The sequence below is a fragment of the Mobula birostris genome, chromosome 7 (genome assembly GCF_030028105.1).
Source record: "Mobula birostris isolate sMobBir1 chromosome 7, sMobBir1.hap1, whole genome shotgun sequence".
Taxonomy (NCBI): domain Eukaryota; kingdom Metazoa; phylum Chordata; class Chondrichthyes; order Myliobatiformes; family Myliobatidae; genus Mobula; species Mobula birostris.
Window position 1 is genome coordinate 25,971,305 of NC_092376.1, and position 26,066 is coordinate 25,997,370.

The window sequence follows — 26,066 nt, forward strand, 5'->3', positions numbered from 1 at the left end:
CTTTTGTGTTCCTGGGCACTGCTGTTTCCATACCAGGCCATGATGTGTATCCATAGAAGTTTGTAAAAGTTTCTGGTGACATGCTAAATCTATGCAGACTTTTATGAAGGAGAGGTGATGTCATGCCTTCTTTGTGATGGCACTTTTGTGCTGGTCCCAGGATAGATCTTCTGTTACTTTGACAGTCTCCTCCCATACACTACACTAGGAACCAGTCTGGTGAAACTCATTATCCTGCATACCCTGTTTCAACCTCCTGCCAAATATCCACAAGCAGGATTGCCCTGTCAGTTTGTTCTTGATCTGAAGAACACAATTTTTCCTAATTTGATGCGAATCATTCTCCTTTATCTAGTTCTAGAAAGAACTAGATAACTAACTGGAATTAGATATGTAAGCAATTCCCCTCAGCAACAAGTATACCCCTTTGGATACTGCTGGGAGTTGAGCTATGAGGAGACAGTAGCAGAAGCCAGGCCAGAGGCAATGTGGCCAGCTCAGAGGCTCAGCAAATGAGGGTAAAGTCAGGCAGAGCGATCATGATAGGAGACACAATAGTTAGGAGGACAGACAGGTGATTCTGTAACTGTGAAAGAGACGCCAGGATGGTGTGTTGCCTCCAAGATGCTAAGGTCCAGGATGTCCTAAAGCAGCTGCAAACTATTCTCAAGGGTGAGGATGATGCAAGCAAGAGGCCATGATGCACAAGGGCACCGATGACATAGGTAGAAAGGTAGAAGAGGTCCTGCGCAGAGAGTATAGAGAGTTAGGAAAGAGGGAGAAGAGCAGGACCTCCAAGCTAATAATCTCTGGATTACTCCCAGTGGCATGTGCTAGTCAGGGCAGGATTAGGATGACAAATCAGATGAATGAATGGCTGAGGAACTGGTGCAGGCAGCAGAGTTCCTGGTTCTTGAATTATTGGATCCTTTTCTGGGGCAAGAGTGACTTGTACAGGAGGGTTGGGTTTGCCTAAACTGGAAGGGCACCAATATCCTGGCCAGAATGTTCACTGGTACTACTTGGGAGGGTTTAAACTATAACAAGGGCATGCGACCAGAGCACCAGATCAGAAAGTGGAGGGATAGAGAGGTTGATGTCAGGGCCAGTAACATATATGATGAGAGGGAAGGTTTAAGTGTGTGTATTTTAGTGCTAGGAGCACTATGGGTAAATGTGATGAACAGAACATGGATCAGTACATGGAACTACGATGTTGTGGCCATTACAAAGACTTGGTTGAGAAACGGGACAGGAATGGGTGCTTAATGTCCCAGGGTTTAGATGTTTTAAAAAAGATCAAGGAGGTGGTAAAAGAGGTGGGGCAATGCGCTACTAATCAGGGACAATGTCACAGTTGCATACTCAGAGTGTCGCTATGGAGAGCTCGTCCACTGAGTCTATATGGGTAGAACTCAAAAATAGGAAGGGTGCAATCATTCTGATGGAATTGTACTACAAGCCCTTCCTCCCCCAATAGCCACTAGGACATTGAAGAACATATGTGCAGGCTGATTAAGGAAAGGTGCAAAAAAAAAATAGGGTTGTTGTTATGGGGGACTTCAACCTCCCTATTGTAAACTGGGACCTTCTTAGTGCAAGTAGTTTAAATAAGGCAGAATTTGTTGGTGCATCTGGGTGGGGGGGGGGCAGATTCACAAATTAATATGTATATATTCCAACAAAATATGGGGTTGTACTGGACCTGGTGTTGGGTAATGAGCCTGGCCAGGTGACTGACATCTGAACATCTCAGTAAGTGAGCAGTTAGGGAACAGTGACCACAACTCCTTAAATTTTAAGTAAGCCATAGATAAAGATAAGTATAGACCTTATGGGAGAGTATTAAACTGGAGCAGGGCAAATTAAGAGAGCTTTTTAAGTGGGAACTGGATGGTATTAATTGGGAACAGCTGTTCTTGGGCAAGGCCACATCCGGCATGCGGAGGCCGTTTAAAGACTAACTACAAAGAGTATAGAACAGATAGACAGAAGGAAGGACAAGGATAGTAAAAGAATCTTAGGTGTCAAGAGTGGTGATGAATTTAGTCAAGAAGAAAAAGGAAAAGTTTGTAAAGTTCAGGAAGCTAGAATCAATCAGACCTCAAGGAAGGAAGCCAGAAAAGAACTCAACAAGGGAATTAGGAAAGCCAGGAAGGGCCATGAAAACTCCTCGGCAAGTACGTTTAAAGAGGATCCCAAAGCATTCTGTACGTACATCAAGCAAGAGGATAACTAAGGAGAGGGTAGGACCACTCAAGGATAAAGAAAGAAACATTTGCTTGGATGCGAAGGATGTGGCTAAGGTCCTTAATGAGTACTTTACATCAACATTTCAGAGGAGAAAAATATGGAGGATAGAGAGATCAGTGAGGAGCATATTGATGTGCTAGAGCATTTCAAAGTAAAGGAGGAGGTAGTGTTGGGTCTCTTTGAGAGCAATAAGGTGGATAAGTCCCCAAGGTCTGATGGGATATACCCCAGGTTATTGAGAGACACAAGAGAAGAGATTACTAAGGCCATGACCAATATATCCTCTATAGTTACAGATGAGGTGCCATGGGACGAGCAAGTAGCTAATGTTGTTCCATTATTTGAAAAGGGAACCAGGTATAATCCTGGAAACTATAGATGAGTAAGTTTCATGTCGGTGGTAAGGAAGTTACTGGAGAGAATTCCTAGGGATAGGATTTATGAGCATTTGGAAAACCATGGGTTAATTAAAGAGAGTCTGAATGGTTTTGTGCAAGTCAAGTCATGTCTTACTAACTTTATTGAGTTTTTCTATTGAGATTATGAGGCTGATTGATGAAAGTAGAGTTGTGGATGTTCCCTAAATGAATTTTAGTAAGGCACTTGAGAAGGTCGCTCAGGGAGGATCATCAAGAAGATTAAGATGCACGGTATCCATGGTGAATTGGCCATTTGGATTCAGAACTGGCTTGCACATTGAAGACAGTAGTTGTTGAAGGAACTTATTCTAGATCAGGGGTTCGTAACCTGTGGTTCACAGATACCTTACTTAATGATATTGGTAAATGGCATAAAAAAAAGGTTGGGAACTCCTGTTCTAGATGGAGGTCTGTGATTAGTGGTGTTCTGCAGGGATCTGTACTGGGACCTCTGCTGTTTGTGATGTACGTAAATAACCTAGGTAAAAACATAGATGAGTGGGTTAGTAAGTTCTCAGATGATACAAAGATTGGTGATGTTGTGGATAGCATAAAAGATAGGCAAAGAACACAACAGGATATAGATCAGTTGCAGATATGGGTGGAAAAATAGCAGATAGAGTTTAACCTGGCCAAATGTGAAGTGTTTCACCTTGGTAGGTCAAATGTAAAGAAACAGTACACTGTTAACGGCAAGACCTTTAACAATGTTGATGAACATTGATGGATCTTGGAGTCCATATTCATAACTCCCTGAAAATGGCTACACAGGTTGATAGGATGATTAGGAAGGCATATTGCATGCTTGTTTTTATTAATTGCGGCACTGAGTTCAAAAGTCACCAAGTCATGCTGCAGATTCATAAAACTCTAGATAGGCTGCATTGGTTTTGGTTGCTTCATTATAGAAAGGACGTCAAGGCTTTGGAGAGTGTGCATAAGAAGTTTACCAGGGTATTGTCTGGATTAGACAGCATGTGCTATAACAAGAGGTTGGACAAACTTGGGTTGTTTTCTCTTCAGCGACGGAGGCTAAGGGGAGATCTGATGAAATTTATAAGATTATGAGAGGCATATATAGAGTAGACAGACAGCATCTTTACCCAGGGTTGAAATATTTAACACCAGAGGGCACGCATTTAAGGTGAGAGGAGTTAGTTTCTAAAGAGACATAAAGGGCAAGTTTTTTTTAAACCCAGCGTGGTGGATGACTGGAGTGTGCTGCCAGGATTAGTGGTAGAGACAGGTACATTAGGGACTTATAGGAGATGCTTAGATAGGCACATGAATGTGAAGAAAATGGAAGAATATGGGCATTATATAGGTAGTAAGGAGTAGTTTAGCTGGCCATTTGGTTACTAATTGGTTTGTCACAAAATTGTGGGCCGAAGGGTTTGTACCCGCCCTGGGGTTACGTTTAAAAGATGCTTGTTTTTTTTTTAAATTTTCTAATTCTGATGAGAGGTTACTAATCTGAACATTTGCTCTATTTTTATTTTCAGGGATACTGCTTAACCTACTGAATATCTTCAGCAATTTCTGTTCTTATTCCAGGTTTCCTGCATCTGCAGCCTTTTGTGTTTAGATCTCAATAAGCATGTTTGGGTTTGATTGGTGTCTAGTGGCAATTTGAAATGCTTGATTTTTAAAAATTTTTCATTATTTAATTTTTTAATATATTTCTTATTATATAGTTGCTTTGTGTTACACTGTACTGCTGTGCAAAACAAATTTCACAGCATATGTCAGTGATATTAAACCTGATTCTGATATTCCCACGCGCAGTCTAGTTAATGCCCTCCCTGCTAAGCAAAATTCCTATTGCCCTGTCTAGGCCTAAACATTTTATATACTAATTAAAATTTTCAACAAACTGAATTATCAAAAAAATTTCCCAGTCTTGCCTCGCTTGACCCACAAAGCCAAGACAATTGCACTTTGCTTCCTTTCATCAAGTCAATTTTGCATTCAACAAACAAGAGAAAATCTGCAGATGCTAGAAATCCAAGCAACACACACATAATGCTGGAGGAACTCAGCAGGCCAGGCAACATCTATGGAAACAAGTACAGATGACATTTCCGGTTTATTCCGGCTTAGATTTCTGTAGGTTTTCATTTTTTGTTGGATCTGCCATATGGGACCTTTCCAAATGTTTATTCAAAATCAAATACTCTGCATACATTGCCACTCTTGCTACATTAGCAAAAAAATTCAATCTAGTCTGTAAGATAAAGCCTTTGCTTAACAAATCTACCTGATTAATCCTTGCTTTTTTACTTAATTTATACCATTCTTTAAAAATGTTCTAATAATTTTTAGACCATAATAAGACTATAAGTCAGAGAGAGCAGATCTAGACCACTTAGCCCATCGAGTCTACTCTGCCATTCCAATATGGCTGATTTATTATCCTAATGAACCTCATTCCAGCCTACTCACTATAACCATTGATGCTCTGACTAACAAGAACCTATCAACCTCTGCTTTAAATATACTCAATGACTTGGCCTCCAAAGACATCCATGGCAATGATTTCCACAGATTCACTACTCTCTGGCTAAAGAAATTCCACCTCATCTCTATTCTGAATGGACATCTTTCTATTTTAAGGCTGCAGCCTCTGGTCCTGAACTCACCCACTACTGGAAACACTCTCCCCACACCCTCTATCTAGGCCTTTCAATATTTGATAGGTTTCAATAAGATTCCCCACCACCCTGCCCCCCATTCTTCAAAACTCCAGAGTACAGGCCCAGAACCATCAAGTGCTTCTCATAACTCTCTCATTTCCGGAATCATTCTCGTAAATGTCCGCTGGACCCTCCCCAATGCCAGCACATCTTTTAAGACCATAAGATCACAAGACATAGGAGCAGAATTAGGTCATTCAACCCACTGAGTCTGCTCTGTCATTTCATCATCCCTGATCCCGGATCCCATTCAACCCTGTACACATGGCCTCTCACCGTATCCTCAGATGCCCCACTCTATCAGGAATCTATCAACTTCCTCTTTGAATATACCTATGGACTTGGCCTCTGCCACAGTCTGTGGCAGAGGATTCCAGAGATTCATCCCTCTTTGGCTACAAGAAGCAAAATCCTCCTTACTTCTGCTCTAAAAGGTTGCTCCTCAATTTGAGGCTGTCCCCTCTAGTTCTGGATACTCCCACCAGAAGAAACTTCCTCTCCATATCCACCTTATCCAGTCCTTTCAACACTTGCTCAGTTTCAATGGGATCCCCATGCAGTTTTCTAAATTCCAGTGAGTACAGTCCCAAAGCTGCCAAAAGCTCCTCACATGTTAACCCCTTCATTCCCAGAATGATCCTCATGAACCTCCTCTGGACTCTATCCAATGACAACAAATCCTTTGAGATGAGGGGCCCAAAACTGTTGACAACACTCCAAGTGCAGCCTCACTAGTGTCTTATGTAGGTTCAGCATTATCTCTTGCTTTTCTATTCTATTCCCCTTGAAATAAATGCCAATATTGAATTTGCCATCTTTACTACAGACTCACTGTAAATTAACCTTCGGGGAGACTTGCACGAGGACTCCTAAGACCCTCTACAATTCTGATGTTTGAACCTTCTCCCCATTTAGATAATAGTCTGTGCTATTGTTCCTTTTACCAAAATTCATTATCATACATTTCCCAACACTATATTCCATCTGCCACTTTTTTGCCCATCCTTTCAATTTGTCTAAGTCCTGCTGCAATCACATTACTTCCTCGTCACGACCTATCACACCACCTATCTTTGTATCATCTGCAAACTTTGCCACAAAACCATCAATTCCATCATCTAAAGCATTGAAAAGTGAAAATTAGCAGTCCGAATACTGATCCCTGAGGAACATCACTAGTCACTGGCAGCCAACCAGAAAAGGCCCCCTTTATTCCCACTTGCTGCCTCCCCACTATCAGCCAATCCTCTATCCCTGCCAGTATGTTTCCTGTAACACCACAGGACTTAATTCTGTTAAGCAGCCAGAGATGCTAGCTCGATTTTCATATATAAGGGGCATGAACTGCTTACAATACTCCATGGGTGGTCTGATCAATGCCTTATAAAGCCTCAGCATGACATCCTAGCTATTGTATTCCAGTCCTCTTAAAATAAATGCATTTGCCTTCCTTACCACTGACTCAACCTGCAAGTTAACCTTTAGGGAATCTTGTACAAGGATTCCCAAGTCCCTGTGCACCTTTGATTTTTGAATCTTCTCACTGTTTAGTCTACTAATTACTAATATTAAACATTAAAATTAATCACTAGTATTAAGTATAAAAATATTAGTATTAAGTATAAAATTATTAGTATTAAAATTAATTATTAGCATTAAGGTCGTGCCTTACAAGCCTGATTGAATTTTTTGAGGATGTGATTAAACTCATTGATGAAGTTAGAGCAGTAGATGTAGTGTTTATGGATTTCAGCAAGTCATTTGATAAGGTGCCCATGCAAGGCTTATCGAGAAAGTAAAGAGGCATGGGATCCAAGGGGAACTTTTTTGTGGATTCCAGAATTGGCTTGCCCACAGAAGGCAAAGTGTGGTTGTAGACAGGTCATATTCTGCATGGAGGTCGGTGACCAGTGGTGTGCCTCGGGGATCTGTTCTGCGACCCTTTCTCTTCGTGATTTTTATAAATGACCTGGATGAGGAAGTGGTGGGATGGGTTAGTAAATTTGCTGATGACACAAAGGTTGGGGATGTTGTGGGTAGTGTGGGGGGCTGTCAGAGGTTACAGCAGGACATTGATAGGATGCAAAACTGAGCTGAGAAGTGGCAGATGGAGTTCCAGCCAGATAAGTGTGAGGTGGTTCATTTGGTAGATCAAATATGATGGCAGAATACATATTAATGGTAAGACTCTTGTTGGCAGTGTGGAGGATCAGAGGGATCTTGGGGTCCGAGTCCATAGGACACTCAAAGCTGCTGCGCAGATTGACTCAGTGGTTAAGAAGACATATAGGGCATTGGCCTTCTTCATTCGTGGGATTGAGTTCAAGAGCCAAGAAGTAATGTTACAGCTATATAGGACCCTGGTCAGACCCCACTTGGACTACTGTGCTCAGTTCTGGTCACCTCACTACAGGAAGGATGTGGAAACCATAGAAAGGGTGCAGAGGAGATTTACAAGGATGTTACCTGGATTGGGGAGCTTGCCTTATGAGAAAAGGTTGCGTGAACTTGGCTTTTTCTCCTTGGAGTGACAGAGGATGAGAGGTGACCTGATAGAGGTGTATAAGATGATGAGAGGCATTGATTGTGTGGATAGTCAGAGGCTTTTTCCCAGGGCTGAAATGGCTAACACGAGAGGACACAGTTTTAAGATGCTTGGAAGAGGAGATGTCAGGGGTAGGTTATTTTACGCAGAGAGTGGCGAGTACGCGGAATGGGTTGCCAGTGACAGTGGTGGAGGCGGATATGATAGGGTCTTTTAAGAGACTTCTGGATAGGTACATGGAGCTTAGAAAAATAGAGGGCTAAGGGTAACCCTAGGTAATTTCTAAAGTAGGTACATGTTCGGCACAGCATTGTGGGCCAAAGGGCCTGTATTGTGCTTGAATTTTCTATGTTTCTATTAATCTAACAGATTGAATTTAGAGTAAAATTCAAACTTCTTGAGAAAGTCAACAGGTCAGATGACATCTGTGGAAGGAAATGGGCACTCAATGCTTTTGACTTGAGCCACTCTATCTAGCCTTCAGCGGTCCAGAGGAAGAGCCTCACCCTGAAATGTCAACTGTCCATTTTCAGCAGCTGCACTCTCGTGTCCCCAGACAGAAAATTGCTCTCTTTTCTTTATTAATAGCCTTTCAGTCCTGTAGACCAGGGGTCACCAACCTTTTTTGCACCGCGGACCGGTTTAATATTGACAATATTCTTGCGGACTGGCCGAAGGGGGTGGGGGGTGTTAATCACGACCTGAATATAGGTGATAAGTTAACTATGTCACTTATAAGTGGCTAATACACTCAATTTTGTTTCCAAAAGGGTTTATCTAATGAATTTAATATTAAGCACACAGCATATACTTTCCTGCATGAATATAGTGATAAGTCACTTATAAGTCAATAGCATCATAACATTTTAAGTAACGTTTGGATATTAAACACACAGCACATATTTTCCTCATACGAACATATAAAATCATTGCAACACACCAATATCGCTGAATCAGTGGGAGCCCTGGGCTTGTTTCCCGCAACGAGACGGTCCTATCGAGGGGTGATGGGAGACAGCGATACTTGAAGGGGGTTCCTTATGTCCAGTCTATTCCACAATTTTGTTTTTGTTGCATTCATTGCAGAAAACCCCGCTTCGCAGAGATATGATGTTGGAAATGGAAGCAACGTTTTTAGTGCTTTCGTGACTATCCCAAGATATTCAGCCTTGACTTTGATCCAGAATGCCGGCAGAGATGTTATGTCAAACATGCTTTTCAGCCCACCGTCATTTGCAAGCTCAAGGAGTTGATCTTCTTCCCGCGCTGACATGGATGATTCACCGGGGACATTCACAAATGGGTCACGGACCCATTACTTTGTACATCTTGGGTCATTTGTGGTTGGGAAGTAACGCTCGAATTTTGTCGACAGCGAAGATAGGTAATCGTGCACCAGCTGTGAGAAGGACGGTGCAGTCTCAGTCTCTCCCAAAATCCCAGCTAATGTTGGGAACATGTCAAATATGCCCCTGTCCACTCACGGTCCCCACAGTTCCAGTTTGGCTTTGAAAGCAGACACTTTATCTGCCATCTTGAAGACAGCTGTCATTCTCCCCTGAAGTGACAAATTGAGTTCACTAAGCAGGTTGAAGATGTCACACAGATATGCAAGTTTTGCCATCCACTCCTCATCACTGAAGTGTGCTGCCAGTGGTGACTTTCCTCCTGACAGAAATCTCTGTAGCGGCTCTCTTAAGTCAAAAACCCTGGCCAGACTTGAGATAAGGGCTTTTGCTTTGATGTTGATTGATAACTTCAACAATGTCACACAATATGCTGTTAAGATCAGGTGACATTTTTCAGCTAGCCAGCATTTCCCTGTGTATGACACAGTGTGTAGACTGGCATTCAGAAGCAACCTCTTTGACTCGGATAGTGAAACCAGACAGCCGTCCAGTCATAGCTGCAGCCCCGTCTGTGCATATTCCAACACAGAACGACCAGTCCACTTTGCCTGACAAGTAGTTATTCAAAGACTTGAATAGTTCTGCCCCAGTTGGGTTAGTTGGCAGCGGCAGTGCACACAACATATTCTTGTGCACGTCGTCTTGAAATATATATCGCACATAAACGAGCAGTATTGCCTTGTTGTCAACATCAGTAGGCTCGTCGACCTGGATGCCATACCATGGTGACTCGTTAAGCCATTCCAACAGCTGTGCTTCCATGTCCTCCGCTATGTCATCGATTCTCCTTGAAACTGTGGTAGCTGAAAGAGAAACCTGTGTCATCTTGTTAGCTGCAGCTTCTCCCAACAGTTCACAGCACATGTCCTTGGCAGCAGGCAGAATCAATTCTTCACCAACAGTGAAAGGCTTCTTAGCCTTAGCAATACGGCTAGCCACTAAGTACAACGCTCTCAGAGCAGCAGCATTTGTGGAGGTGGTGGCTCTCAGCACTTGCTTCTGTCCCGCTTGCTCACATTTTTTCCGCTCTAAAAACTCAACGGGTTTGTCTTTAAGTGCAGGGTGCTTGGACTTAAGGTGCCGAAGCAGTTTTGAGGGCTTCATTGCCTCATTAGACAGCTTGTCTACACATATCACACACAGGGGGCTTGGAGTGTGTGAATCACCGGTTGCATTAAAGCCATATTTTATGTATGACTCGTATTTTCTGTTGAAGGAAGCTTTCTTTTTTTTAAGCAGTCTCGGCCTCAGCTGTCTCTGCGTTATCATCATCATTAGGGCCTTTTATGTCCCCTACCACCTTTTCCAAAGAAACTTTCAAGTGACATTTATTTTTTACTCATCATACTGCCAAATTATATTGTTTCCCCGCGGCCTGGTAGCACATGCTTTGCGGCCCAGTGGTTGGGGACCACTTAGACAAATGGAAATGGAAAACTAAGGCAAGAATCTCCATTTTTCTCTCCCTTCACTTAACAGCTAGCTATGCATTTAATGCCCTAGCTGGTGGTGTAGTGGCATCCACACTGGACTTTGAGGCGAGTGGTCCTGGATTTGAATCCGGCTGGCTCTAGGCACGGTTTCTACCCATGCTGGGTAGAACAGGCAACTCAACCTCGTAAAAAAGACAAATGCTAAAGAAATGGCAAGATTGTTGCCCAATGTGCCACAAGGGGTGGAGAGGAACAACAATCCATTTAATGCAGGCTTGGTGATTTTCTGTTTTTAAGGATGCTGAATAAAGATAACTTTACTTTCCTCTCAAAACATCTAATCTTCAAATGCAATGTCTGCATTCATATCCTTTTTTTATTGAACACAGATTCAAAGTAGAGCAATTATTTGAAATCATAAGACCATAAGATGTAGGAGCAGAAGTAGGCCATTCAGCCCATCAAGTCTGCTCCACCATTCAGGTATGGACTGATCCAATTCTTCCAGTCATCCCTACTCCCTTGCCTTCTCCCCATACCCTTTGATGCTCTGGCTAATCAAGAACCTATCTATCTCTGCCTTAAATACACCCAGTGCTTGGCCTCCACAGCCGCTCGTGGCAACAAATTCCACAGATCTACCACCCTCCGACTAAAGTCATTTCTCCACATCTCTATTCTTTTTCAATATTTCTATTAATTTTCTACATAGGAGAATACAGAGTTCAAGAAAAAAGAAATATATCAAATACATTATACTGAATCGCACATAAAATCTCCTTACTCTATATTCATACAAATTGATTAATTCATAATATTGAAATATAGTAAATTTATTATATGGAAAAAAAATCTAACCCACCACCAAGACCGAAGCTGATTAGTAAAGAAGAAAAAAGAAAAAAAAAGTACATTATTAGCCATCATCTGTGCTTTAACGGCAAATCAAAGGTTTTGAAAATAGTTCAAAAAAGGTGCCACAATGTTTGAAAGTCTTGATTAGATTCAGAAATTGAACACCGAATCTTCTGTAAATTTAAACATGACATGACATCACGCAGCCATTGAATGTGAGTGGGAGGGACCGCATCTTTCCATTTAAGCAAGAGCGCCCTCTTAGCCATAAGAGAAATAAAACCCAAAAGGTGCAAATCAGATTTCTCCAAAATAATATCCTTTCCTCCAACAATACCAAATAAAGCGGTCAAAAGATTAGGCTTAAAATTTACTTTAAAAAGTACCGAGAAGTTTTGAAATACTTCTTTCCAATATTCAGACATGTCCAAAACATATGAATGAGTGAAACTTCTCCATTATCACATTTATCACAATAAGGAGATATATCCAAATAAAAGTGAGACAACTTATCCTTGGTCATGTGGGCTCTATGGACCACTTTAAATTGTAGGAGAGTGATGAGCGCATAACGATGAAGTGCTAACCAATTTAAAAATTTCATTCCAAGTTTCCTCAGACATTGAGGTCTGTAAGTCTTGCTCTCAAAGATTTTTAATTTTATCTAAAGGAATACTTCTGATTCCCAGCAACGTATTATAAATATTAGATATAGATCCATTATTAAAAGGTTTCAAATTAAATATACATCTAGTAGATTCTTATCAGGACTTTTAGGAAATGTACATATTTGAGACTGTAAAAGGTCTCTTATCTGTAGGTATGAAAATAGTGAGTTTTGGGTAAGCTATATTTAGCTGACAGTTGCTCAACAGAAAGGAGACTTCCCTCCACAAACAAGTCCTGGAAGCATTTAATATCTAATCTATCCCATTCTTTAAAAGCCACATCTATCATAGAAGATTTTTTAAAGATTTAGAAAAAATGGGACTTGAAAGAGAAAAATCTCAATAAGCCAAAATATTTTCAGAATTGTACCCAAATTCTCATAGTATGTTTAACTAACAAATTGTCAGTTAACTTACACAGGGATAAAGGAAGTGAGGATCCAAGAAGAGAAATAATGGAAAATTTATTAACAGAGTTGTCTTCTAAAGAAATCCACATCGGACAAACCTCACGATTAATGTAATATAAGCAAAATGTAAGATTACATATATTAACTGCCCAATAATAAAACCTAAAGTTTGGTAAAGCTAGCCCTCCATTCTTTTTAGCTTTCTGAAGATGAATTTTGTTTAGTCTAGAACACCTATTTTTCCATATATAGGATGATATAATAGAATCAAGAGAATCAAAAAAAGATTTAGGGATAAAAACAGGTAATGCCTGAAAAAGATATATAAATTAGGTAAAATATTCATTTTAATAGAATTAACTCAACCAATCAATGATAACGAAAGAGGCGACCAATCTGATACTGTCCTTTTTACATAATTCAATAGGGTAAGAAAATTTTCTTTAAATAAGCACTTATAATTTTTAGTAATTGTTATACCTAAGTAAGTAAATTGGTTACTTACAATTTTAAAAGGAAGGTTAGAATTAGTTGGCATCCAATTATTCAAAGGAAAAAGTTCACTCATGTAAATTCAGTTTATAACCTGAAAACTGGCTAAAACAGGAGAGTACGAAAGCGCATGGGATAACGAAGTCTCGACATTAGAAATAAAGAGCAATAGATCATCAGCATAAAGCGAAATTTTGTAGATAGTACCTCTCCTTAAAATACCAGTGATATCATTAGATTCTCAAAAGGCTATAGCCGCATCTCTATTCTAAATGGATGTCCTTCAATCCTGAAGTCGTGCCCTCTTGTCCTGGACTCCCCTACCATGGGAAATAACTTCGCCATATCTAATCTGTTCAGGCCTTTTACATTTGGAATGTTCCTATGAAATCCCACCCTCATTCTCCTGAACTCCAGGGAATACAGCCCAAGAGCTGCCAGACAGTCCTCATACAGTAACCCTTTCATTCCTGGAATCATTCTCATGAATCTTCTCTGATCCCTCTCCAACATCAGTATATCCTTTCTAAAATAAGGAGCCCAAAACTGCACACAATACTCCAAGTGTGGTCTCATGAATGCTTTAAAGAGCTTCGACATCATATCCCTGCTGTTATATTCTATACTTCTAGAAATGAATGCCAACATTGCATTGGCCTTCTTCACCACCTACTCAACCTGGAGGTTACCTTTAGGGTATCTTGCACAAGAACTCCAAAGTCCCTTTGCATCTCTGCATTTTGAATTCTCTCCCCATCTAAATAGTAGCCTGCCCATTTAGTTCTTCCACCAAAGTGCACGACATCATTGCCATATCTTGCACCTCCATACTCAACCATATCCTCTGCAATTCATTTTTCACTTACTTATAAAACATTATTTTGATTTCTACTGCCATTCTTTTTTCATGTACACTTTGCAATTCTTATTTTACATTCTTTTGGAGTTTTGACAACATTGAATAATTTGACGTTGATATTGAAAACATGTCTTCCACAGAGTAAAGTTATTATCAATTGAAAGCTTCTATTCTTGTTCTATTTTTGACCTTTTCCTTAATTATGTTAAATGTAACTGAATTACAATCATGACAATTTGTGGTACACTATGAGTAATACACTATAGTTGTGCTATCTTTTGAAATGCTGTTACTCAAACTCTGATTCAGTGCTGCAAATTTTAGCTCAGAAATTAATTATGTTCATCATGGGTTTGCTGGCCCTTTTGAAAGAGATATTCAATTTGTCCCACTTTCCTTTTCTCTCCACATGCCCCTCCAATAATCAATATAAATGCCAATCTTTACTACTACTCCAAGAGTTCAAGTCACACACATCTTTTGATCTGCATACAAGAAAATAACTATTTTACAAATATCAACACATTTTCATAGGATCATGACCTATTAATTTTATACACTCTAGTCTATTTGATTACTTCAAAATAATTTTGAAATATTAAAATAATTTTGAAATTAATCAAATTCTCAATATAAAAGTGGATGACAGAGGCTCTTAAGTTATCGACTTAATGTCTTTCAAACTGTACTTTAGGCTTGAATAAGGTGTTAAATAAAATAGCTGTCTTTCTTTAACATTCTTCCCTCAGTGCCTATTCTAAAATTTAGCACAAATGTGCGTAATTATACTGATTTGTAATGGCTCTAAGCTTCTTCGTAATCAATGTCAAGTTTAATTACCTTCAAGAAAAATCAACAAGCTGCACACAGACCAAACAACAAGGAAGTTTCACTTACACGGTAACACTTCAGATTTCTGCATTGGGTAATAGTAAAGGGTCACTCTTCAAATTAAGCAACGTTTACACAAGTTGACTGCAATATATCTACAAGCAAAGAACACTTCACTCCACAATGAGGCAGGAAACAGCTTTTGCTCACGTGTCTAACATTTGCTTCCACCCATAGACATTACACAGACAGCCTGCCAGAACTATTTCAAGCAGAGGATACTAACATTTACTAACTGGATCAGAGGCCAATGAGTACATTCATGTGACAGTCATCTAAACAATTTGACTGGTTCTCTTTTTGTATTCGTAGAAGTTTGAAAGAGGCTGGCACAGTATTATACCATTCACTTGTGTTATAGTAATTTTCAGAAAAACAGCAGTTTCTTAAATCTATACTTCAACATTTGGAAAAGTACAATAAACAGAAACCATGTCAATTCTAATTTTAATTTATTTCAGTTTCACTAACCACTCATAAGTTTATTTGTATGTAAATCCATGTCAAGTTTCTTACAACCACTTAATTAGTTATGACGTGGATTTTTACATTGTATTTTTGCTTTAATAGAGCATTTTTTTAAACCACATTGTTTAGCAATTTCACTGCAGAAACAATATTTATTTGTGCCCTCTCACTCCTGAAGATATGACTCACACAAGATAAGACATCTGTATGTCCTGAAGAAGGGTCTCGGCCCGAAAACTACATTGCTTACTCTTTCCCAATGATGCTGCTTGACTTGCTGAGTTCCTCCAGCATTTAGTGTGTGTTGCCAGGCATCTATCTGTATCTTGCTCAAAAACACATTCTTTCTTCAGGTTTTAAGTGTCAGAGGCCACTTGATTGCAAAATCAGCCGAAGTCATTTATTTTCTCAACTGATAGTTACACAGTGCATGGTAAGACCATTTTACTCAAACCTCTAAATGTTGATAATTTTCACAGGATAAGATGGACAATTATTTGAACATGCCCAGTAAAATCAACAGATGTACATTCCAAATCTAATAATTCAGCATTGCACCCTTAAAAACAATTCTGAAGAGGCTTTAGATACTTTCGTTATGATTTTAGTCAAACATTATCAGGCTAAGTCCAATTTAATATTTCAATGAAGAAACTATTTTATTTGTTAAAAAATACATTCAAAACAATGGTCAATAACGAATGAGCACAAAGGGACTTAAAGAAAGACGTAATTAGAGTGAAGTAAGCTTCTATAGAGCCACTAACCAGTTGTAAAGAATGAATTATTTCTTTGTGCTAATTTCTATGAAGCAGCTCCAGCAGCTCTAGAAAATAAAACCTCAAAATTACATACTAAAGGATGCCAATTCTGGCTTTCATTAGAAGAACAGGTTCCTTATGACACACAAAGTGCTGGTTGCTGAACGTTTTCAACTGATAGCTGGTAGTAATCAAAGCCTATGGGCAAGCGTAGACTATCCCATATATTAGCGAAAAAAATTATGTCTTTCGAATGTAACGCACACAAAACGCTGGAGGAGCTCAGCAGGTCTGGCAGCATCTATGTAAATGAACAAACAGTCAATATTTCAGGCTGAGACCCTTCTTTAGGGCTGGAAAGGAAGGAGAAGCCGCCAGAATAAAAGAAGTGGGGGGAGGAAGGATGATAGTTAAGAAGGTGATAGGTGAAGCCAGGGTAGGAAAGGTAAAGGGTTGGAGAGGAAGGAATCTGATAGGAGAGGAGAGCGGACCATAGGAGAAAGGGAAGGAAGGCAGGCACCTGGAGGTGGTGATATACAGGACAGAAGAGACAAGAGGCCAGAGTGGGGAATAGAAGAAGAGGAGGGGGAGAGAGAATTTTTTTTACTGAAAGGAGACATCGATATTCATGCCATCAGGTTGGAGGCTACCCAGACTGAATATAAGGTATTGCTCCTCCACCCTGAGGGTGGTTTCATTGTGGCACAAGAGGAGGCGATGGACTAACATGTCAGGACTGAATGTGAGCTGGAATTAAAATGTTTGGCCAGTGGGAATCGAAAATAAGGTGCTCCTCCACCCTGAAGGTCGCTTCATTGTGGTGATGTATTCCAGAAGCTTTATCTTGTGAACATGTTGGAAGAATGCAGGACTATATTAAAGATCACCAATCTTTTAAAATAACTATCTTATTCTCAGCAGTTCCTTAGGACTGAGAATGGTGCTTTCACTCCCAGTCCTGTGGGTTTAGCGAAGACTGATGAGGCTAGTGTGGAGACCACAGACTTTCACATATGGTACAGGATAACTTGTGAGGTGATGCTCTCTTTCTGACATTTATGCAGGGCTTCTGTGTTCTCTTGATGCACAGACTCGAGTTTCTTAGTACTATCCAGACTGCTCCAAATGAAGTAGTAGCATTCCTGAACTGGACTATCCAAGAGACCCTTCATTGCACTCTTTCAATGAAGCTCTGAGAAAATCTTAATAATTTCTCTGTGTCTGGATACCACTTCTCATGATAAGTGTTTTGAACAGAGCATTCTTTTCAGGAATCAGTTTTGGACATGCAAGCCATGTGGTTTGCCCAATGTAGCCAAAATGCTAACCAAGGAGAGGAAGCTGATATTGGTTTGCTTACTATTCTAGTGAATTTGAATGTCAAATGTTTTAGTGAGGCCAAAAGAAGACCATGTATAGTGGCTAGTGCTGCTCCTTGTTTTGTTTCTTGGAGTTATCATGCAGCAAAAGTCACATCTATAGGACAGAGGAGCAGAATTAAGCTATTCAGCCCATTTTGTCTGCTTCGTATTTCCATCATGGCTGACTCATTATCCCTCTCAACCCTATTCTCCTGCTGTGCCTCAAAGTGGATAGAATCCATGCTGCAAGTCAGGGAGTAGCTCTAACCATTGAATGGAAGAAGCTGAGAAGATACTGGCAATGATTTTCCCTGTAGCAGACAACAGGGAGTTCCCCTCAGTAGTTACTCTGGTTGAACATCCCCTTTCTTGAAGACAGTCCTGATTATGACAACTCTGAGACCCCTTGGTTTATCCTCTTCTTAAATGGAAACATTGAGATTGTGTGTTCACATCTGAAGCTCTTAAGTTTCATACTGCATGGAAACAAGTCCTTAGGCCACAACTGTCCACACTGACCAAGGTGTAACCAGAGCAAGTCCCATTTGTATGCATTTGGCCCATATGCCTCCAAACATTTCCTATCCATGTAACCATCCAAATGACTCTTAAATGTTGTAATTGTATTCACATCAGGTAACCTTTATATATTTTCTCTGTTATTGGAGAATTTCAAAACTTCAGTAGGAATGTTATCTCATCCTAAGAATGTTATTTTTTAATTGACATATGGTCTTTTTGACATCTGGTCAGTGAGGGGTATGGCAAGGCTGATCTGATAAGAGTCAAGAAGTGATTACATTAAAAATAGAATCATGATTGAGGTGGTCTTGTAATACTGTACACAGAAGTGTTGATTACATTGCTATCCCTGATTAAAGTCACCCAGAATTCTTGGCTCCGAGTAAAGCTTGTGCCATAAATAGGTTTGGGTACTTGAAAAAGTATACAGAACATAGCTTCAGTGGGTTATACAACCTCCTGCATTCTCTCCAACTGTCAACTTCTTTATAGGTTGCATGCTTTTTGCTGGACTTCTCCTTCAGGTATTTTCAGCTACTTCTTTTCCCTTTAGAGATAATGAGGCTCTCAATCCTGGAATGCCGAATGCCTGTGGTTAATTAGCTCCTCAATCTCCTGGCCATTCTCACAAACCAGTTCAATTCTTTTTGGTAGAGAAGCCAATAATCTTTTCACATGCACCCCTTTGGTGGGCTTTAAAGCTGTGGACATACTGTAGCTCCCATTGATAGTCAAGTTCCTTTGAGGTACTGTTGAGAAGATTTAGCTTTGCATGGTCCTAGAGAGTTTCAACATTAATCTTCTAATATCACAATACAAGATGCAGGATCTGTAATAGCAGGATCTCCACAGTAAAACTCAACAATGGTAGGCATAAGTGCCGCTTTGCTATCAGCTTAGAAACTCAAATCATGTGGACATTGATATTGCTTTCTTGAGAGTTACATGACAGGTAGGAGATCATCAGTTTAAAAAAAACAAGAGGTCAAATTAAAACAGCGTCGCCACCTTCACAGCATGAACGTCATCTTTCACAATGAGCTAATTTGGTCCTTTTGTGATTCTACTGGCAAAATTCATAAGCACTGATGACCTTTGCCTTGTTCCAAGCTATGTTCACCAGCACATTTCCCGCAAACTTGGAAACTTCTGTGAGGCAAAGGAGGTTTCTCCTTTGAGCTTGAAAAATCCCTGGTCTGAAGCCTACCTGGAGACTAGCAGATCCCACTGGGTACTTCCAACCCTCATATAGAAAATTCAAAACAACCCTTTGACAAGTGGTAATTGGCAAGGGAGTGGGGGAGATCAATACAAAAAGAATCCATTTTCTTAGGGTACGACCTTATAAAAAATACTTTGATTTACCTCAGAGATAAGCACAAGACCTCACGGCCCTTGCTCTGAGCAAAAAACAGCGATGATGTCTGCAGCATCCGTGCCATTGCAGGTTATCAGTGACTGTGGACTGACTACACCCTAATCAGCATTAATCTGTCACCACTTAAAGTTACCAATATCAAGTAAACAATAGTAGGCTACTTAATGTAACTTAAGTACTCCCTCCGTATGCAAAACAAATCCTATGTTACTTGAAAAAATATGGCTTGCAAAGAGCAAATAAATTTCTCAAGTATTCTATGTCTAATTACCAGTGCATCTGCCTTTCTAGGCCAGTGATTTATAGCCCATCTCTATGTCACGTTAATAATCACTCTGCACAAGGAACAAGGAGCAGCATTGGGTTTCTTTGTCACTTGAGTCTGCCCTGTCATTTACTATAATTATGGCTGGTTTGATGTTCATCTCAAATTTGCACTTCTAACTTTCATCATCCTGCTTGTCAAGAAATATTCAAAGGGGGAAAAAATTACTTCATCTCTGTCTGAAATGACTGGACTCCCAATGTTTAAACAGTTATCCCTGGTTCTAGATTTGCCCACAAGGAAACATCCTCTCTGCATTTACCTTATCATGATCCCTCAGAATTTTATGTTTCTATCAAGTCACCCCTCACTCTTCCAAAACCTCTGCAGATCCAAGACCCACCTGTCCAATTTTTCCCTCACATGACAACCTACCCACTCCAAGTATGTGTATTAAACCTTCTCTGACTGTTTCAAGCACACTAACATACTTCCTTAAATCACATGCTACAGGACAACAGGATAGTCTCATCGATGTCCTATTGAATTGAAGTAAAACCTCCCTGCTTTTGTATTCAATTCCCCCAGCATTACAACAAAAATATTCTGTCAGGTTTTCCAATTACTTGCTGTACCTATTTTGCAAATCATGCATTTACAATATCCAGATCCTTCTTCACCATGAAGCTCTGTCATTTCTCACCATTTATATATGTTTTTCTTTTTATTTTTTCTGCCAAAATGGACAACTTCACATTTTGCCACCTTGCATGCTATGTTTTCAGCTCTTAGCCTACTACCCTATCTATACCCATTATGGCCTCTTACAACTTACTTTCCTACCTATCTTCACATCATCATCAAATTTAGCCACTACATCCGTAGCAACGTACCCTTGGTCCTTTTACATGAATAGCAAGAAATTGAGGCCTCAGCGTCAAACCCCATGACACACCACTTGTTACATCTTGCCAATTAGCAAGGTATGTCTAATCTTGTTTCCTTGCTGTTCGGCCCATCTCCCATTCACACTATGAGGTTATCACTTCAATTATGAAGACTTAATTTCCACAGTATGCTTTATTGCAATGTCTTATCAAATACTTTTTGGAAATTTAATTGCAGTATATCTATGAGCTCCCCTTTTACCTATACATATGACTCTTTCAAAGAATTCCAAAAAAAAATGATCAAACATTACTTGTCTTCCATAAAACAATATGGACTTTGATAAATTCTGAATGGCCCATCTAAAAGGATTGATATCATATAACCAGTAGCCAAGGGTCTTTACAAAGACTTTATGTTTTATGCATCTATATGAATCAACAATACAGACATCCACTACATTATTCTTAATTTCAAATGGATCTATTCAGACAAAAATGAAATTGTTTCTTGAAGTACATTAGTGCTTTCACTTACACGTTTCATCAGAATACAGGCAACCACATAGACCCAACACTTTGTACTCTGCATATCACAGCATAAACTATGCATTCAACAGATTCCCCTCAGATGAAAGCAAATCTGATCCAAGGCCAAACAATGCAACAGTTCTATCTCAGGTCACTGAGAAACAGTAACACCCCAACATGAAAAGCCTGATATTATAAAATCAGGTCACTAATTTAAAAGCAACTTTCATTTAATCAAATTTAACACAACAGATGAGACTCAGAAATGTATCCTAAATGAAATTTTCAAAGTTTTGAACTTTTGAAATTTTCTGATGGAAATTGTGGTAGCTTTGAAGTTTGTGGATAAAAGGAAAGGATCGCTTTGCACCACTCTGAGAAAAAATGTGAAATAGCAAAATGGAGCTAGCTTCAATACAAACAATTCTTTTAAGTTAAAATATACAAATTATCAACTCAACAAATTCAAGAAGTTCCTTCAACCAGCAAAAACACTGCCCATCTGAGAGTTGATTTAAATGCAGCTTTGCATGTTTGTTTTATTTCAAACATAATATTTACATACGATTCATAAGTCCATAGAAACCATAGAAACATTACAGCACAGAAACAGGCCTTTTGGCCCTCCTTGGCTGTGCCGAACTATTTTTCTGCCTAGTCCCACTGACCTGCACCTGGACCATATCCCTCCATACACCTCTCACCCGTGTACCTGTCCAAGTTTTTCTTAAATGTAAAAAGTGAGCCCGCAATTACCACTTTATCTGGCAGCTCATTCCACACTCCCACCACTCTCTGTGTGAAGAAGCCCCACCTAATGTGCCCTTTAAACTTTTCCCCCCTCACCCTTAACCCATGTCCTCTGGTTTTTTTCTCCCCTTGCCTCAGTGGAAAAAGCCTCCTTGCATTCACTCTATCAATACCCATCATAATTTTATATACCTCTATCAAATCTCCCCTCATTCTTCTATGCTCCAGGGAATAAAGTCCTAACCTATTCAACCTTTCTCTGTAACTGAGTTTCTCAAGTTCCGGAAACATCCTTCTAAACCTTCTCTGCACTCTTTCAACCTTATTAATATCCTTCCTGTAATTTGGTGACCAAAACTGCACACAATACTCCAAATTCGGCTTCACCAATGTCTTATACGACCTCACCATAACATTCCAACGCCTATACTAAATACTTTGATTTATAAAGTACCAAAAGCTCTCTTTACGATCCTATCTACCTGTGACGCCACTTTTAGGGAATTTTGTATCTGTATTCCCAGATCCCTCTGTTCTACTGCACTCCTCAGTGCCCTACCATTTACTTTGTATGTTCTACCTTGGTTTGTCCTTCCAAAGTGCAATACCCCACACTTGTCTGTATTATCTCCATCTGCCATTTTTCAACCCATTTTTCCAGCTGGTCCAAATCCCTCTGCAAACTTTGAAAACCTTCCACACTGTCCACTACTCCTCCAATCTTTGTATCATCAGCAAATTTGCTGATCCAATTTACCACATTATCATCCAGATCATTGATATAGATGACAAATAACAATGGACCCAGCACTGATCCCTGTGGCACACCACTAGTTACAGGTCTCCACTCAGAGAAGCAATCCTCCACTACCACTCTCTGTTTCTCCCATTGAGCCAATGTCTAATCTAATTTACTACCTCTCCGTGTATACCTAGCGAGTGAATCTTCCTAACTAACCTCCCATGCAGGACCTTGTCAAAGGCCTTACTGAAGTCCATGTAGACAACATCCACTGCCTTCCCTACATCCACTCTCCTGGTAACCTCCCTAAAAAACTCTAATAGATTTGTTAAATATAACCTACCATGCACATTTTATATTCCTCAAGCACCTAATTTGCTCCCTGTTTCCTATACATGTTATACATCTCTCTTTTCTTCTTTATCAGAGTTCCCATATCCCTCGAGAACCAAGGTTCCTTATTCTTACTCACTTTGCCTTTAATCCTGACAGGAATGCAAACTCTGCACTCTCAAAATTTCTCCTTTGAAGGCCTCCCATTTACCAATCACATCCTTAGCAGAGAACAACCTGTCCCAATCGATGCTTTTTAGATCCTTTCTCATTCCTAAATTTGGCCTTTTTCCAGTTTAGAACCTCAACCCGAGGACCAGATCTATCTTTATCTATGATCAAGTTGAAACTAATGGTGTTATGATCACTGGAACTAAAGTGTTCCCCTACAAACACTTCCGTCACCTGTCCTAACTCGTTTCCTAATAGATCTAATATTGCATCCTCTCTAGTTGGTACCTCTATATATTGATTTAGAAAACTTTCCTGAACACATTTTACAAACTCTAACCCGTCTAGACCTTTAACGGTATGGGAGTCCCAATCAATATGTGGAAAATTAAAATCCCCCATCACAACTCTATGTTTCCTACAGTTGTCTGCTATCTCTCTGCAGATTTGCTCCTCCAATTCTCGCTGACTATTGGGTGGTCTATTATAAACCCCATTAATGTGGTCATACCTTTCCTGTTTCTCAGCTCCAACCATATGGCCTCGGTAGACAAGCTCGCTAATCTGTCCTGCCTGAGCACTGCTGTAACATTTTCCCTGACTAGCAATGCCATACCGCACCCCCCCCCCCCCGCCATCCTTCATTCCTCTGCCTCTATCACGTCTGAAAGATCGGAACCCTGGAACATTAAGCTGCCAGTCCTGCCCCTCCTGTAGCCAAGTTTCACTAATGGCTATAATGTTGTAATTCTATGTGTCAATCCACGCCCTCCGCTTGCCAGCCTTCCCTACAATACTCCCCGCATTGAAATAGACACACTTCAGAAGATTATTACCACCACATACAACCCTTCTGTTTGTGACTTTGCATGAACTTTTAACATCTTTTATTTTCACCCCCACGCCATCATCTGCTCTGGCACTCTGGTTCCCACCCCCACAAATCTAGTTTAAACCCTCCCCAACAGCATTAACAAACCTCACTGCAAGGATATCGGTCCCCTTGTAGTTCAGGTGTAGCTCGTCTCTCTTGTATAGGTCCCACCTGCCCCAGAAGAGGTCCCAATGATCCTGAAATCTGAAACCCTGCCCCCTACACCAGTTTGTCAGCCACGTGTTCCACTGCCAGAGCATCCTATTCTTACCCTCACTGGCACGTGGCACAGGTAGCAATCCTGAGATTACCACCCTTGAGGTCCTGCTTTTTAAATTCCTACCAAGCTCTCTATACTCACTCTTCAGGACCCCCTCATTCTTTCTTCCTATGTCATTGGTACAGATGTGTACCACGACATCTGGCTGATCACCTTCCCACTTCAGACTGCTGTGCATGCGATCAGAGACATCCCTGACCCTGGCACCCAGGAAAAAAATCCTGTAGAACTTGTAGCTGCTGATGAGATAATCTTAGTGTAACATGTTTAATCTTGTGTGTATTAAACTACTTCCTTATAATTTCTGACATCCATTGCACATTAACATTAGGAAAAAAATACAAAAATACATTATGCTTATACAAAAATTGACAAGAGCCAATAAAATAAAGAGAATAGAAGAATTGTACATTGCCATTTGGTTATGCCAAGAAACAACATGCTTCAAGAAAGTCAGACAAGTGGTGGTAACCAATTTACTACAAGGCAAGCAAGTATTCTCCCCTTTCCATCAAAGCCTCAAGTTTAAAAAAAAGATACCTTTTGATTTTGACCTCACATAAAGAGCCCTTGATAACCTTGTTTCTCCTCATAATTACAGAATTTTTATTGCATTATTTTAGTATTCACCCTCCGAGTTGCAATAAAATTTTCTGTTACAACAATATTGCAGATTCAGCTGTTCTTTATACAATCTGCATGATTAATGAAATCTAAGGACCCAGCCCACTTCTATCTTATATTCTTTTAAGATCCACATCTCTGAATCTGCAAGAAAGTCATCTCCTCTATTACCTTGAACATTCTAGCATTTGCCAGGGCTTTCTTGCTCCTGCCAGAACCCTCTACATTGTTCTCATTTAAATTTGATCCAAACATGCAAGTTCTTCACAAAAATACTTAAGCATGTTCCCTTGTTACCTGCGTTCATTTACATAAGCCTAGTTTTTTTTCTAAAGCCAAGGTCGAGTGCATTTTATGTCAAGTTAATAAATCTTTAACTATTTTGGCTTTTGTAGTTCCTTGGAGTATTGTGTACACCTCTGGTTGCCATACCATGGCAAGGATACTGTCACCAGAATGTTGCCTGGATTGGAGGACTCTAACTACAGCATGAGACACACAAGGTTTGTAGGTATACAGATCTAATGGGATCTGTATATTTGAGCAAAATGATTGGCAAAGACTTGGTGGGCCAAAAGACATATTTCTGCATTAAATAAAAAAAATAAAGACCAAACTTCTTTTGATAGGCATTTGCTGTATTTCCTTTTATCACACATTTATTTCCTCAAAAACCTTCAATGGGTTGCTCTGCAGTGTCCCTGCAATGTCGTTGCAGATTTTTAAAACACAGATTTTATTTAGGAATGTAGAAAAAGCTTAATTGCATCACCCATTATCTCCCCAACACAAGCACCAACCAGTGCAAGGTGGTTGGTGGGGGGGGGGGGGGGGAGACACACAACAGGTTTGAGAAGATCTAATCAAGCAGAGAGATCTATTAAAATATACTGACCAATGCTTATAATCACCCAGTACCACCAAGGGGAATTTCCTTTTGTGTTGCAACAAACTAATAACCAAAGTTTCAAAACGAAAATGACAAACAACTCTTCAGCTGGTATAACGAGAGTTTAGTTACATCAGTTGTAATATTTTATAGAATACTATGAATTCTGCTGGCTTGCAAAATAGGGAAGCATGAATCAGTTGTTTTTATTTGCAGAAAGAATTGTGAATTACAATATGCAGGTTCAGAGTTTTGTTAGAATTGTCAAGGAATATCCTACAAACCAATTTTTAGAAAAGCTAC

The 26,066-nt window shown here is 39.9% G+C and overlaps 1 protein-coding gene across 8 annotated transcripts in view; it reads right to left on the minus strand.

The window, feature by feature from the left end:
* Positions 1-26,066, minus strand: part of LOC140200057 (inositol polyphosphate-4-phosphatase type I A) — a 265,040-nt gene that overhangs the window by 150,580 nt on the left and 88,394 nt on the right. Inside the window, exon 1 of one of the 8 annotated variants that reach the window (XM_072262758.1) lies at positions 14,934-14,999. The exons of the other annotated variants lie outside the window; for them this stretch is intronic. The gene's annotated coding sequence lies outside the window, so the exon portion shown is untranslated. Of the gene's footprint in view, positions 1-14,933; positions 15,000-26,066 lie in introns of those variants that run through there. 8 annotated transcript variants of the gene reach the window in all.